The 12,157-nt window shown below is 51.5% G+C and overlaps 1 protein-coding gene across 1 annotated transcript in view; it reads right to left on the bottom strand.

Moving 5' to 3' along the window:
- The window catches only part of UBAP2 (ubiquitin associated protein 2), a 128,789-nt gene extending 122,353 nt beyond the window's left edge, over positions 1 to 6,436 (bottom strand). The window contains exon 1 of the mRNA XM_084277975.1: positions 6,422 to 6,436. The gene's annotated coding sequence lies outside the window, so the exon portion shown is untranslated. The remainder of the gene's footprint in view (positions 1 to 6,421) is intronic.
- Positions 6,437 to 12,157: the final 5,721 nt, after the last annotated feature.

The following is a 12,157-nucleotide window of genomic DNA, read 5'->3' as shown; positions in this document are numbered from 1 at the left end:
GCTGCCTCAAGTAGTTCAAACTAGAGAAGAAAACTTTTCTTTCAGGGTGCAGGGGGTGTCTCCTCAACAGACCTGAAGGGAGGGTACACAGAGCCAGGCTCATTTCAGCAGCACCCAGAGATGAAAGCAGAGGTGATAGGCACAAACCAAAACAGAGCAGGCTGTGCCTGAACATCAGGGAATGTTTTACTTTGAGGGGGACCAAGCACTGACAGAGGCTGTGCAGTGAGGTGGGGGAGAGTCCAACCTTTGAGATATCCAGAAGACACCCAAGTATGCTTCTGGGCAGCCTGCTGCAGCTGGCTCTGCTTGAGCAGGGGGAGACAGGATGACACCCAGAGATCCCTGCAAGCCTCAGTCAGGTTAAACAAAGGGAAAAGGGAAGGAAGTCCTCTAACAGAAAAGCTTTTATCAAAAACGCTCCACAAGCTTCACTAGGGACAACTCCTCAACTCCAGCAATTCTGCACAGTCATAGAAAGAAAAATCAAGTGAATGGCTATCTTCAATTAAATCAGTTAGAGTAAAAGTCACTGGGAGTTCAAATCCAGCAACACACACTGCTACACCAACAGGTAAAACAGTGAACAATGAAAACTGGTGTACAGGTAATAAAGTTGCAGGTAGTTTTATACTTGCAGTCAAACCAGAGAACTATTCAAGAAGGATAATAAGCATCTTTTCCGGAGATGGAAATAAAGGTTCCTGGACACGGCTGTTAAATGGACATCAAGAGGCTGCAAAGAAACCCAGCAGGTTGTGGATGCATCAGAAACCACCAGGTTCTCTCAATCACTGGAAAAAAAAAACAAACAAAAACCACCAACAAAGACCAAACCCCTTCTGCACATACATTAACTTGCCTTCATCAAGTTCATAACACTGTATCCATCTTTCTCTGAACTGAATTTCAGACAGCTACCCCCTTGGCACTTACCCCATGTTCAAAACACTCAGAAAATCATTCCATGGCTAATAAAAGAAAGTGAAGCACAAGGCCAGGACGTGCAGTACTGCTCCCTCTCATCACGTTTAGTCACCCAAAGTTAACATCAGTGACTTAGGCCCCACTTATGACAGGCTGGAAATGGATCACAAGCCAGCAATCTGAAGAATGTGTGACTGAAAGCTGAAATAAAAGCCCAGGAACAGAAGACATCTGTCACCTGAAGCACAGACCATCAAAGGCATGGACCAGAATTTACAACAGAATTTACTATGTACAGCCTTAACAGGAGAAGAGGGTTTGGCACCAGGATTCCTTTCAGATGCATGTTGCTGAAACTGCATCTAAGACAGCATGCAAGTCTGAAAATCAAGGAAGAGTGTAAAAGCAGAAGGGGGAAGAAAAAAAAACCAAAAAATCAGCAATATCCTTCAAATACAGGGAAACATGGAACAATGTGGTAATAAAAGACACTGATCAAGGGTTTACCATAAAGTAGCCATGATTCAGTTGACACATAAAACCAAACAGAAAGAGGAAACAAAAGAGCTTTCAATAGCCATGTGCTTCATTCCACATTATTACATCCACTATCCTTAAAAAACTTCTAACAAAACAAATACAATGGGAAAAAAAACCCACAACTTACTTTGCTCAAAAGCAACCTCAATATGCTCTCCAAAGCATCATCCTACTTCCAGGAACAGTATTTCAGTTGTAAGAAATACCACTGAAAGGTTCCAGATGAAACCTACACCATAAACAGCCAAACTGTAAAAAAACAAACCAAACCCTTCCTCTCTATATATCTAACCAATAGAAATATTTTGGAATATGGCCACAGCTACTCAATTCAAACTTTACACCTTCAACCACAGGTCTGCCTAAAAGACTCAGACAGACTTCCCTCCCTGATTAAGCCAGGTTAAAAAAGCACAACCTAATGATTCAAATCTGGGCATTAAGAAAGTATTTGTGTCTTCATTTAATTTTTAATTCAAACACTAAATGACTCTGTAAGACAAAATTCTGTTGAACCTATGTCTTCTGCAGATTTGGAACAAACTGTTTCCTGTATGATAAAGAAAGAAGGAAAAAAAAAAAAAACAAACCAAACACCAAAAACACAAGCCCATGAAGTCACCATAGGAGTACTACTTTAGGCAAGCTTTAGGTCTCTGGAACGATCAAAGCTTTCTCAATATGGGAAACATTTTGTTGTTTTTAATGCAAAAATGCTACACTCAGCCAGGTTTAGGACTCCTCCAAGCTCATCTGTTGGAAGACTGATTTAAGAAGCTAGGGAAGAAGAGGAAAAAAGCTTGACAAAGTTTATCTTCAAAAGAAGACACAGTATCTTGCAACTTTCAAAGACAGATGGACTTTAAAAAGAAAAAAGAAAAACCATTTCAAAAGAATTGAGACCAGAAACAACTTTACAAAGTTGTTCATATAACCTCTAAAGTTTTACTATCTAGAGAAAACCTAAATAAAAAAATAAACTCAGCAAAATAGTAGTACTAAAAGCAAGCTGAGCAAGCTGGGAGATCTTAGGCACGAGACTACCGCCTCTAATCTGTCCTTAGTCTGTGCAGCACTGAGAAGTAGTATGGAAAAAGGTCTGAAGGTACCACACCTGTGAAATGGACTGCAGGAGCCCAGGGTGAGCAGAGAGTTCTAACAAAATGCCAGTTTAGATGGCCAAAGTTAGAAGACTTTCAAGTTAGAGCAAAATGGAGAAACCATTTCTATCACTTTTGTAAAATACTAACCTGCATTAACTCCAAAGGAGCTACTTCACAACCCATCATCACAGAACCACAGACTGATTTGTGTGGAAGGGACCTCAAGCCCACCTAATCCCAATCCCCTGCCATGGGCAGGGACACCCTCCACCAGCCCAGGTTGCCCCATCCAGCCTGGCCCTGAACCCTGCCAGGGAGGGGGCAGCCACAGCTTCTCTGGGCAGCCTGCTCTGCTCAGTTGAATGAGCACAAGTTTTGGGAAGGCATATGAAAAGCAGGACAAGTCCAAACAAGGTCTTCCCTGAAAAGCTAAGAGGATGCAATGGGCTACATGTGAGCAGAGTGTTATCAGGGGACAAAAAAAATCCACTAAAGTCTACAGCAGAACACCACCACTGAAGTAGGTATTACTTGTACTTCATCTAGCACCTTCCATTCAATACTTCTGAAGTACAAAGATACAACACTGAGTTTCTATAATTTGCCATCTTATAAAGGGGACAAGTCACTTGGCTTTTCCTCTACCAAGGTCACACAAGACTGTGCAAGCCCACACACAGGACACAGGTCTCCAGAGCCTTGACCATGTTTTTCAGCCAAATAAAAAGACAAATGTAAATAAAAATATGTATTTAATAAAAGATATAAAGTTGTATTCCTATTCTTTCATGAAGAACCTATTCTGAGTATTGGTACCAAATCATTACCAAAATTGAAAGTAAATATTACTATTGATAGCAATACTATCAACAGTAATTATTAACAGAATTATTAAGCCTATGATACATCCATTTCTCAAGGACTACCAATCAGCATACTATTCTGTTATGACCAGCATCACCAGGGTGATACCAACATATACCAAAAACATGGCATTCTGTGAGGAAAGCATCACACAAAGTCCACGGAAGAAATACAAAACAAGAAAAAAATCTGCTTCTAAGTTCCAAACAGTAGCTTAAAAATTGGAAGAACTTTAAAAAAAATTTTAAAATAGTATCTTCTGGTACTAGACAAGATAGTTTTGTTGTATTTACCCTATCTCCCTTTGATTTTAGTGGCAAGTCCATAACCCCAAAGTCCCCTCAAATGGTGGAAACCTTTTGCAAGTCATAGCATCAGGAGCTTTTCTGAGGACTGGCAAAACTAATGCCAGTGAAACAGCCTGCATATCTGAATTTTCATGCCTTTTTGTTTTATTACTACAAGCAGTTATTTTAAAAACTGCAACTAGAACAAAGCAGAACAGACCTTGTCCAATTCACATTCTTCCCTCCTTCCCTCAAGTTGCTAAGACAGTTGAGGTTATGAACAGAAAAGCTGGCTCATTTTCCAGACCGTGCATCAAAATAGTTTTACACCAGTTAATCCAGTTCCTCCATGTAACACTCCAGGAGACCCAAAACATCATTAACTCTGTGAAGCGATTTAGCCCTGCTTGCTTTCAAGTTACCTAGTGTAAGGTTAAAAATAAATTCTTTAAACAAGTTAGGTCAAACCACAGCAGAGATTGGGCCCAGGTATAAATACTGAGTCCCTCAGGTAGGAATCCAAAGCCAGATTCCACTAGAGAGCGTGATACAACCAAGAATTGCTAAAGGTCCCTGGTAAATAGTAAGAAAGCAAAGCCTCAGAAGGCTGGTTCGCTGCAGTTTGTGGCAAAGGGCTCCCTTTCAAAGGCAAAGGCTGCTCCTTCAGGCCTGTGTGCACATCCTCCCCCAGCTCTCACACACATCCAGCTCCAATTTCTGTCCTTGAAAAAAACAGCTGCTCCCACACCAGGACACAAGCCCCTCCATTTCACCAGCCACTACTGCCCCAGAAGCTATTGCCTTTTATCTGCTGCTGTATTAGCAGCATTCAGCTTTTACCCAAATTGAGGTAACACAGGACCGGTGGCTGCTTGGTGACAAGAAACCAAGCAGGCTGGCCCCTGTGTGCCCCCCCTCCACCCCCTTACACAGCTCCATACCAAACCCAAAGTTTCTGTCCACAAGACTGCATCTTCCTTTGAACACAACCAAGAGGGCTCTGCACGTCCGCGCTTCCTGACGTTAGCAAACCTGTAAGACAGAAGCTTCAAACCGGGTTCACCCCGAGTGGCTCCCAGGTGGCATTCCACAGCACTGCAGACCTCCCAGCACGTATTTTTAAACCCACTCCACATCCCAGAGCTCAGATCCTTGCCAGGCTTGAATGTCTATCAGGCTCCTTCCTTGCAAAAGGGTTTCTTTCTACCAGTTCACTTCCCTGCTATCGTTTCCTTCAGCAACAACAGCAAGCATAGAAGGCTTTTAAGTGCAACACAAGCCACTCCGACAGCAAAGGCCTGCCCTGACTTAGAATTGCCAGCAGCCCACACCCTCAGGGGTGAGGAAGGACTGTGTAGAGAAGGTTAGCAGAGAGAAGGGTTCATTTGTCGCCATGTCCTCAAGTAACTCACTGTAGCTGTCACGATGCTATGGTGAGTGTAGATGCGACGGTGACACAGCTGCCCTAATCCCCCCACCAGCAAGGGAGAACCCAAGGAGGAGATGGGGAAAGACAACATGGAAGTAAAACCCCCATGCAAGGCAGAAATCCAGTTATCCACCCCTCCTGTGCTGCCAGCCCTGCTCTGGCCTGACTGGAGATTAGGAACAGGCCCAAAGGCACACACTCCCCTCCACCAGCCCCACTTTTCCTCTGAGGAATCCAGCTGCATCCCCTTTTCTTCACACACACACACCCCCCCCTCAGGCCCCAGAAAAGCAGAAACCCTGTCAGAAGAGAAACTCACGGGCCACATGGAGATGAGAAAGAAGAAGGATGGGGCACAGGACCCCCCTGTCCCGAGCCGAGGCGGGAGGGAAGCGAACGCACCGCTCCCGCCACCCGCCGCGGGTCAGGTCGGCTCCCCCCCCACACAAGAGCCCGGGCAGGGGCAGGGCGGCCTCAGCGGCCCCCACCCGCGCCCCTGAAGAGAGAGAAGGGGGTGGGGGGGGGCGGCAATCTAGGGCAGGGCGCAGCTTTCCCCCGGGCGGCCGCCAGCAAAAGTAGGGCAGAGCCGCCTCCCCTCACTCGCCGCCACCCCCCCAACCCCTCCGCGGCCGCGAAGGGGCAGCAGGCCCGGCGGGGAAGGGGACGCCCCTGGCAGGCACCCGCCGCCGGACAAAACCTCCCGCCGGGACGGGGAACCGGACCCCGCGACGGGCCCGTCGTACCCAGCCCCGCGGGAGGGCGACGGGCGGGCCCGGGGCGGGGTGGGGGGGGGTCCGGAGGCCGCCAGGGCAGCGGCGGCCGCCGGCCGGACAGCGGGGCGGGGGAAGGGCGCGCGGGCCTCCCGCGGGCGCGCGGGCCCACCGCCCCTCTCGCCGCCGCCGCGCGGGGTGCGGGACAGGCACGCGCACCCCCCCACCACCACCACCCCCCAGCCCTCCCCCCCTCGCGCCCCCCCCGGGCCACCCCTCACCCTGCGGCCGCGCGCGACCCCAGCCCCGCTTCCCCCCCCCACCCCCCTCCACCCTCCCCGCGCGGTACCTGCCCAATGCGCTCACAAAGCGGCAGCGGAGCCCACCACCGTCACGTGACCGCCCCGCGCCTCGCTCGCTGCTGCCTCGACCCCCCCCCCCCCCCTCCTCTCGACCCCCTCCCCTCCTTTTCCACGCGCGCGAGGCCGCTCACCCCCACCCCACTCCCCCCCCACCCCGGCCACGTAACGTGACGCGGCGCGATGCCGCGCGCCCGCTCACCGTCACCCCCTTCCCGCTCGCCTCTCTCCTCACACGCACGGCCCGTGCGCGCCCATCCACCAGCCCTTCCGCCTACCCCCTGGCACCACGTGAGCAGGGCGGGAAATACCGGCGTCTTCCCCGTCACGTGACCCTGGCCACGCCTCTCCCCCCCGCCGCCGCCGCCGCCGCCACGCCCCCAACGCGCGCCGGAAGGGTCCGTCCGGGTTTCGGTCCCGTTCCGCTGCCGCGGAGCTGTCCGGGACCCGCGGGACTAAACCGCTCCTCGGGGCGCTCCGCGGCGGGTTGAGGCCGGGAAGGGCTCCTGCGAGGGGCGGGAGGCTCCGCCGCAGCGCTGTGCCGGGCGGCGGGGAGGCAGTGCCCTGCCGGGCCGCGTTTAGTAGCGGGATGAGCGGGCGGCGTGGCGGCAGGGGAGCGGCCTGAGCCCGCGGAGCTGCCGCCTTCCTCCCCAGCCGGGTTCCACTCCTCCCGCTGCCGCCGCCGCGCCGGGGTCTGGCCGAACCGGTAGCGGGCGGCTTCCGCCGCGGATCGAAGCCGGTCCGGCTTGCCGGGCCCCCGCGGTGAACAAGCTGAGCCCGCCTGAGTTCCGGGCTTCACAGGGCTGCCCCGTGCCTTCGCCAGCGGCCGCTCTGCGTTGCCCCAAACTGTCTGCGTGACTGGCGAGTCCAGAGGCTCCTCCGCACCGGCTCCCCGCGGTGGCCGGGCGAGCCCGAGTGGGCAGGAGGCCAAAGCCCCCGGCCGGGCAGGAGGCTGGCACCCCGAGGGGGCAGGAGGCCAAAGCCCCTGGCCGGGCAGGGGGCTGGCACCCCAGGCGGGCAGGAGGCCAAAGCCCCCGGCCAGGCAGGGGGCTGACACCCCGGCCCGTCAGTAGGCTGGCACCCCGGTTGGGCAGGAGGCTGGCACCCCGGCCCGGCAGTAGGCTGGCACCCCAAGGGGGCAGGAGGCTGGCACCCCGAGGGGGCAGGAGGCTGGCACCCCGAGGGGCAGGAGGCTGGCACCCCGAGGGGGCAGGAGGCTGGCACCCCGAGGGGCAGGAGGCTGGCACCCGTGCTGCTCTGGCAGCAGTTTGGGTCTGGCGCTCTCTGCCGGGTGGGGCGCAGAGCTGTCCCGTGCCGATGGAGGAGCCCCGGGACAAAGGAGAGGCGCAGCACGGGAGGGAAGAGGCCAGGGAGAGCGGGCTGGGCTCTGGTGGGGAATGGCGAGGGGGCGGCACGTCAGGGCACTTGGTGCTGCTTGTGGCAACCTGAACTGGGCAGCGGTAAGACGGGATGGCAGGAGAGAAAGGTGGTCTCGCTCCCCAGGCAGCAGAGCTCCAGCTTGAGAGCCAGGGTGGGTGGGGGAAACACGGACACCACGGGGCACACCAACCAAAACAAACCACACCTTTTCCTTTTCGGCTTTTTCCTGCTGTGTATTTTTCCTGTTCCGTCCAGCACCTCTGGTTGCCCACAATGTAGTGGCTGTGCCCTTAGGGCATTGTAAGGCTTACATAGCCTGTGTGGAAACTGGTCCCCACTCAGCAGGCAGGGCGGGTGGGTGTGATGGGTAATTACAGAGTGTTCAATCCCTGGCACTTCCCCTGCTTTTTGACCTTTTCTGTGGTCTCGTTTCTTTTACTGCTGTTTGCTCATCCTCTGACCCTTGACCTAGTATTCTCCATGTAAGTAGAGAGGGCATCAGATCTCATTTTACCCTAAGCAATATCTGAAACTAATCAGTGTTGTTCCTGCCTCTGCCTTCTCAGCTTAGGCAGGCAGATCCAAGCAGACCGTGTCCCGGGCTGACCTTTGTGATGTATGTCCATCTGTTTCATGTTAACATGGAGTAATGTTGGGGGTGCATAATCACAGAGTCACAGAACTGTAGGGGCTGGAAGGGACCTCCAGAGACCATCGGGTCCAACCCCCCTGCCAAAGCAGGTTCCCCAGGACAGGTCACACAGGGAGGTGTCCAGACTGGTCTTGAATCTCTCCAGAGAAGGAGACTCCACACCCCCCTGGGCAGCTCTGTCACCCTCACTGTGAAGAAATTCTTCTGCATATTGGTGTGGAACTTCCTGTGCTCCAGCTTGAGCCCATCGCCCCTTGTCCTGGCCCCACATAATGACACACCCTTGTATGGCCATGGGCCTGGGGGGGACAGTGTAAGGTTTTTGCATGTACTGAATGAAGCACGTTGAAGCAGCAACAAGCTAGACAAAGGATGTGCAAAGCTTTGCCTAATGGGCCACAATGTTAGCACATTGTGTGCATCCTGATACCTCAGGAGAAACAACTTGTCTCTGAGAAGGAGGAGATGAAGAGGGAAAAAAGAATAGGAGGGCCCCTCAAATCTGCCTCAAGTCTGCAGAACCAGCTGCCTGGCTTTGCTGGCAAGACAGAAGCTAAAGCTCACCAAAAGGGTGTCTTGTGGGGGTCACCCGGCTGGCACTCCACCCTGTCAGTTTAAGGTTGTTATGTCTCCTGGGGGTCAGCTGGTGGGCACGCAGGCATGTCAGTATGTGGTTGTTGTGTCTTGTGGGGAGCACCCAGAGGGCACTCCAGTCTGTCAGTTTAGGAGGGCATGCACAGAAAGATCCCTGGGAGACACACAAGCCAGGGACTGGAACTGTACTGGGTGCATCTTGGTGGAGCGGAGACTTCCCAGAGCACCCAGCACTGCCTGTGCACCCAGTGCTGTCTGCTTGCCTTTATTGCTTTAATAAAACGTTCAATTTGGTTATAATCCTGTTTGGGACCAAATCATTTATCACACCTTGATATTGATTACATAGATATGCAGGAGCTATGACAGTTTCTACTGCTCAGAAGCAGCAAGACATCCCTATACCCAATCTTTTCCCAATGGAGTGAGAGTGTCCTTCAGAGCTAAGCTGAAATTCAGACAGAACAGTGCACAGGGACGCAGGGCAGGGCACAGTTTGTTTCCTTGAGGCAGCTGTTGACACTTTACTACTGTTGAGGGAATTCATTACAGCTCTAAACAAAGTTTCACAAGCTTTGTGACAGAGACGTGGGTGGCTCCATAATCTGTGTGGATTTAATCGGTATTAATAGAGCTCTTTCATCATGACTTGGCAATCCTTTGCTAATCAAGATGGGTATCTGATGTACAGCGCAAGGCAGCAAAAGCTGAGGGCTCTTGGGATGCTCTAGTCAGGTGGTGTGGTGCCAGCTGCAGTGTGCCTCCAAGTCATATAATTGTAGACTCATTAAGGTTGGAAAAGACATCCCAGATCATCTAGTCCAACAGTCCCCTACCAGCTATACTACATACTAAACCATGTCCCTAACTACCCTGTCCAACCTTTCCTTGAACACCCCAAGGGACAGTGACTCCACCACCTCCCTGGGCAACTCATTCCAGTGCCCAACCACCCTTTCTGAGAAGAAATTTCTAGTCTCCAACCTGAACCTCCCCTGGTGCAACTTGCAGCCATTCCCTCTTGTCCTATTGCTGGTTATCTGCAAGAAGAGGCCGAGCCCCAGCTCAGCACAACCTCCTTTCAGGTAGTTGGAGAGAGCAATAAGGTCTCTCCTGAGCCTCCAAACCAAACAGTCCCAGTTCCCCCAGCCACGTAAGATCTTTCCCCAGCCTGGTTGCCCTTCTCTGGACATGCTCCAGGGCCTTGATGTCTTTCTTGTAGTGAGGGGCCCAAAACTGAACACAGTATTCAAGGTGCAGCCTCAGAAGGGCATTTCAAATAGGAGAAAACAAGGCTGCAAGGACAAAAGCATTGTAGGTTCCTGTCTGCTGTTCATGGAGTAAATATAAATGAGAAAATGACATATTTCACTGCCAAAACTTCTGGAGGAGAGCTAAAGGAATAAACTGGTGGAAAGTCTCAGGGACATCCAGACCCTCAGTCCAAGTAGTGCATGAGGCTTGGAGAGGAGACCCTGCACTAAGCACAGTGAAGTGTAGACTGGGACTGGCAGGCAGGTTCTACCTGAACCTGCCTGTGTGAGGACTTTATCTGCTGTTACAAGGTTTTGCAACTGGTTCAGTTTTCCAACTATTGAAGAATAATCCAGTGCAGGTGCAAATCCTCCCAGGACTGTATGTTTAAGCTTGCTCTAGCATTGCTTTTCTCAGCCACCTCCTGCAGATTTCTTTAGTAGGCTGCCATCCACATATCACAGGCTGGGCACCAGCATTCTGGTGGTTTGGCATCTTGCTAGTCACATTTGGGAGTGGGGAGGAAGCCATTTGTGTTAAGGATGTCACTGGTTCCTGGTTCAGAAGTCTGCTGTATCTCAGCAGTGCAAGACAAGAAATGAAAAACTATTGCTCACAGGCTGGGGCTGCAGAGTATCTTCCCTCCTCTGGCTGGCACTCTGCTACTTTGCAGACTAGCAGCCCCTGTTCCTCAGTCTCATTGGGCAGTTAGTCCAACTGAGCTGGAGTTCAGAGCAGTTTTTCATTATTTAGTCTGAATTTCTATTTCCTTTTTACCTGTTCCCCCCCACCCTGGTTATATTACTTGGTCCAATAAAAATACTGCTCTTCTCTGCAAACTGTTGTTACAGTCTTAACCTGCATTGACACCTGCATCAACAGCACTGCCTTTCCCCAGACCACACTAGTGGCCTTGGAGAGAGAATCCAGTCGTGCCCAGAGTCCGTAAGGAAGAGGCTCTGCACAGAGAAACCACGCTGGACTTGCAGGTTTGAGTTGAGTTTGCAGGGAATTGGGAATTCTCTCTGTATATACAGGAACAAGTGACAATCTGGCATGCAGAGTGTGGTTGTCTCAGAAGCTGTTCTGCATGGGCATACCAGGGGTTGCTGCTGTGTTGAGGCTTGGGGTGAACCTTGCAAAGATGCTGTCTGGAAATGGGATGCAGAATGCAGGAACCAATGGTTCAACAGCAGTAGTTGAAAGGGTTGCTGTTCCAGTTGTGGAATTCTGGTGTGGATGCCATGCACTGATTCGTGGCACTGAAGGCAGAAAGGGCAATGATATCCTTGTGTCTACCCTTCATACAGCCCAGCCATTAAAATTCCTCACACCCTTCATGCAGCCCAGCCATTAAAATTCCTGACATCCACAGACTGTGTTAGTCCCTCATGTCTCAGCATCGTCCTGGGAATTCACTCTGGGCTGCTTGATCATCCTTCAGTCAGTGCATGTGAGGAGACAGACCCTCTGCTGGAGGTGCTCCCAGCAGCCCTTGGTCCAAGGGCTTGAGCCAAGGGCTTGAGCCAAGGGCTCACCTTGTAACTTGGCTCCATGAAAAAGGTGATGCATTTTCATGTGACCAGAATCCTCAACTGCTCTGTACAGCCAACTCAGCCCCATTGTGATTTTCCATTCCTCCAGCCTTTTCCACAAAGCATTTTGTCTCTGTACTTATTCCCAGATTGCTGGGACAGTTCAACACACCTGATCTTGCAGAGCATCACTATAAACTCCTGTTTCAGGGAGGGTGTTGGCAGTTGCTAATCTGTGTAGTGCTATCAGTGAGTAGTGAGTCTGAGGGGGTCACAGTCCTGGATTTAATTCAGTGATGTGCCCACCCTTACCTTTATCAGCCAAACAATCTGTTAAGAATTAAACAGAGTTAAGCAGACTTATTTTCTACACAACCCTCTTGCCTGGCATTGACTGCATATCTTGCCTTGAATTCTCCATTATCAAGTCCCTTAACAATTTTCCATTATTTTGCCTGTGACATCAAGGAAAGTATTCCAGAGGTACCTGGTCACCCCTCAGTGCCCTGCTCAAACAGTGGCA

Source organism: Gallinula chloropus (genome assembly GCF_964237585.1).
Source record: "Gallinula chloropus genome assembly, chromosome: Z".
Taxonomy (NCBI): Eukaryota; Metazoa; Chordata; class Aves; order Gruiformes; family Rallidae; genus Gallinula; species Gallinula chloropus.
Note: the sequence above shows the minus strand (reverse complement) of the source record. Positions and strands in the feature narration are given on the sequence as shown.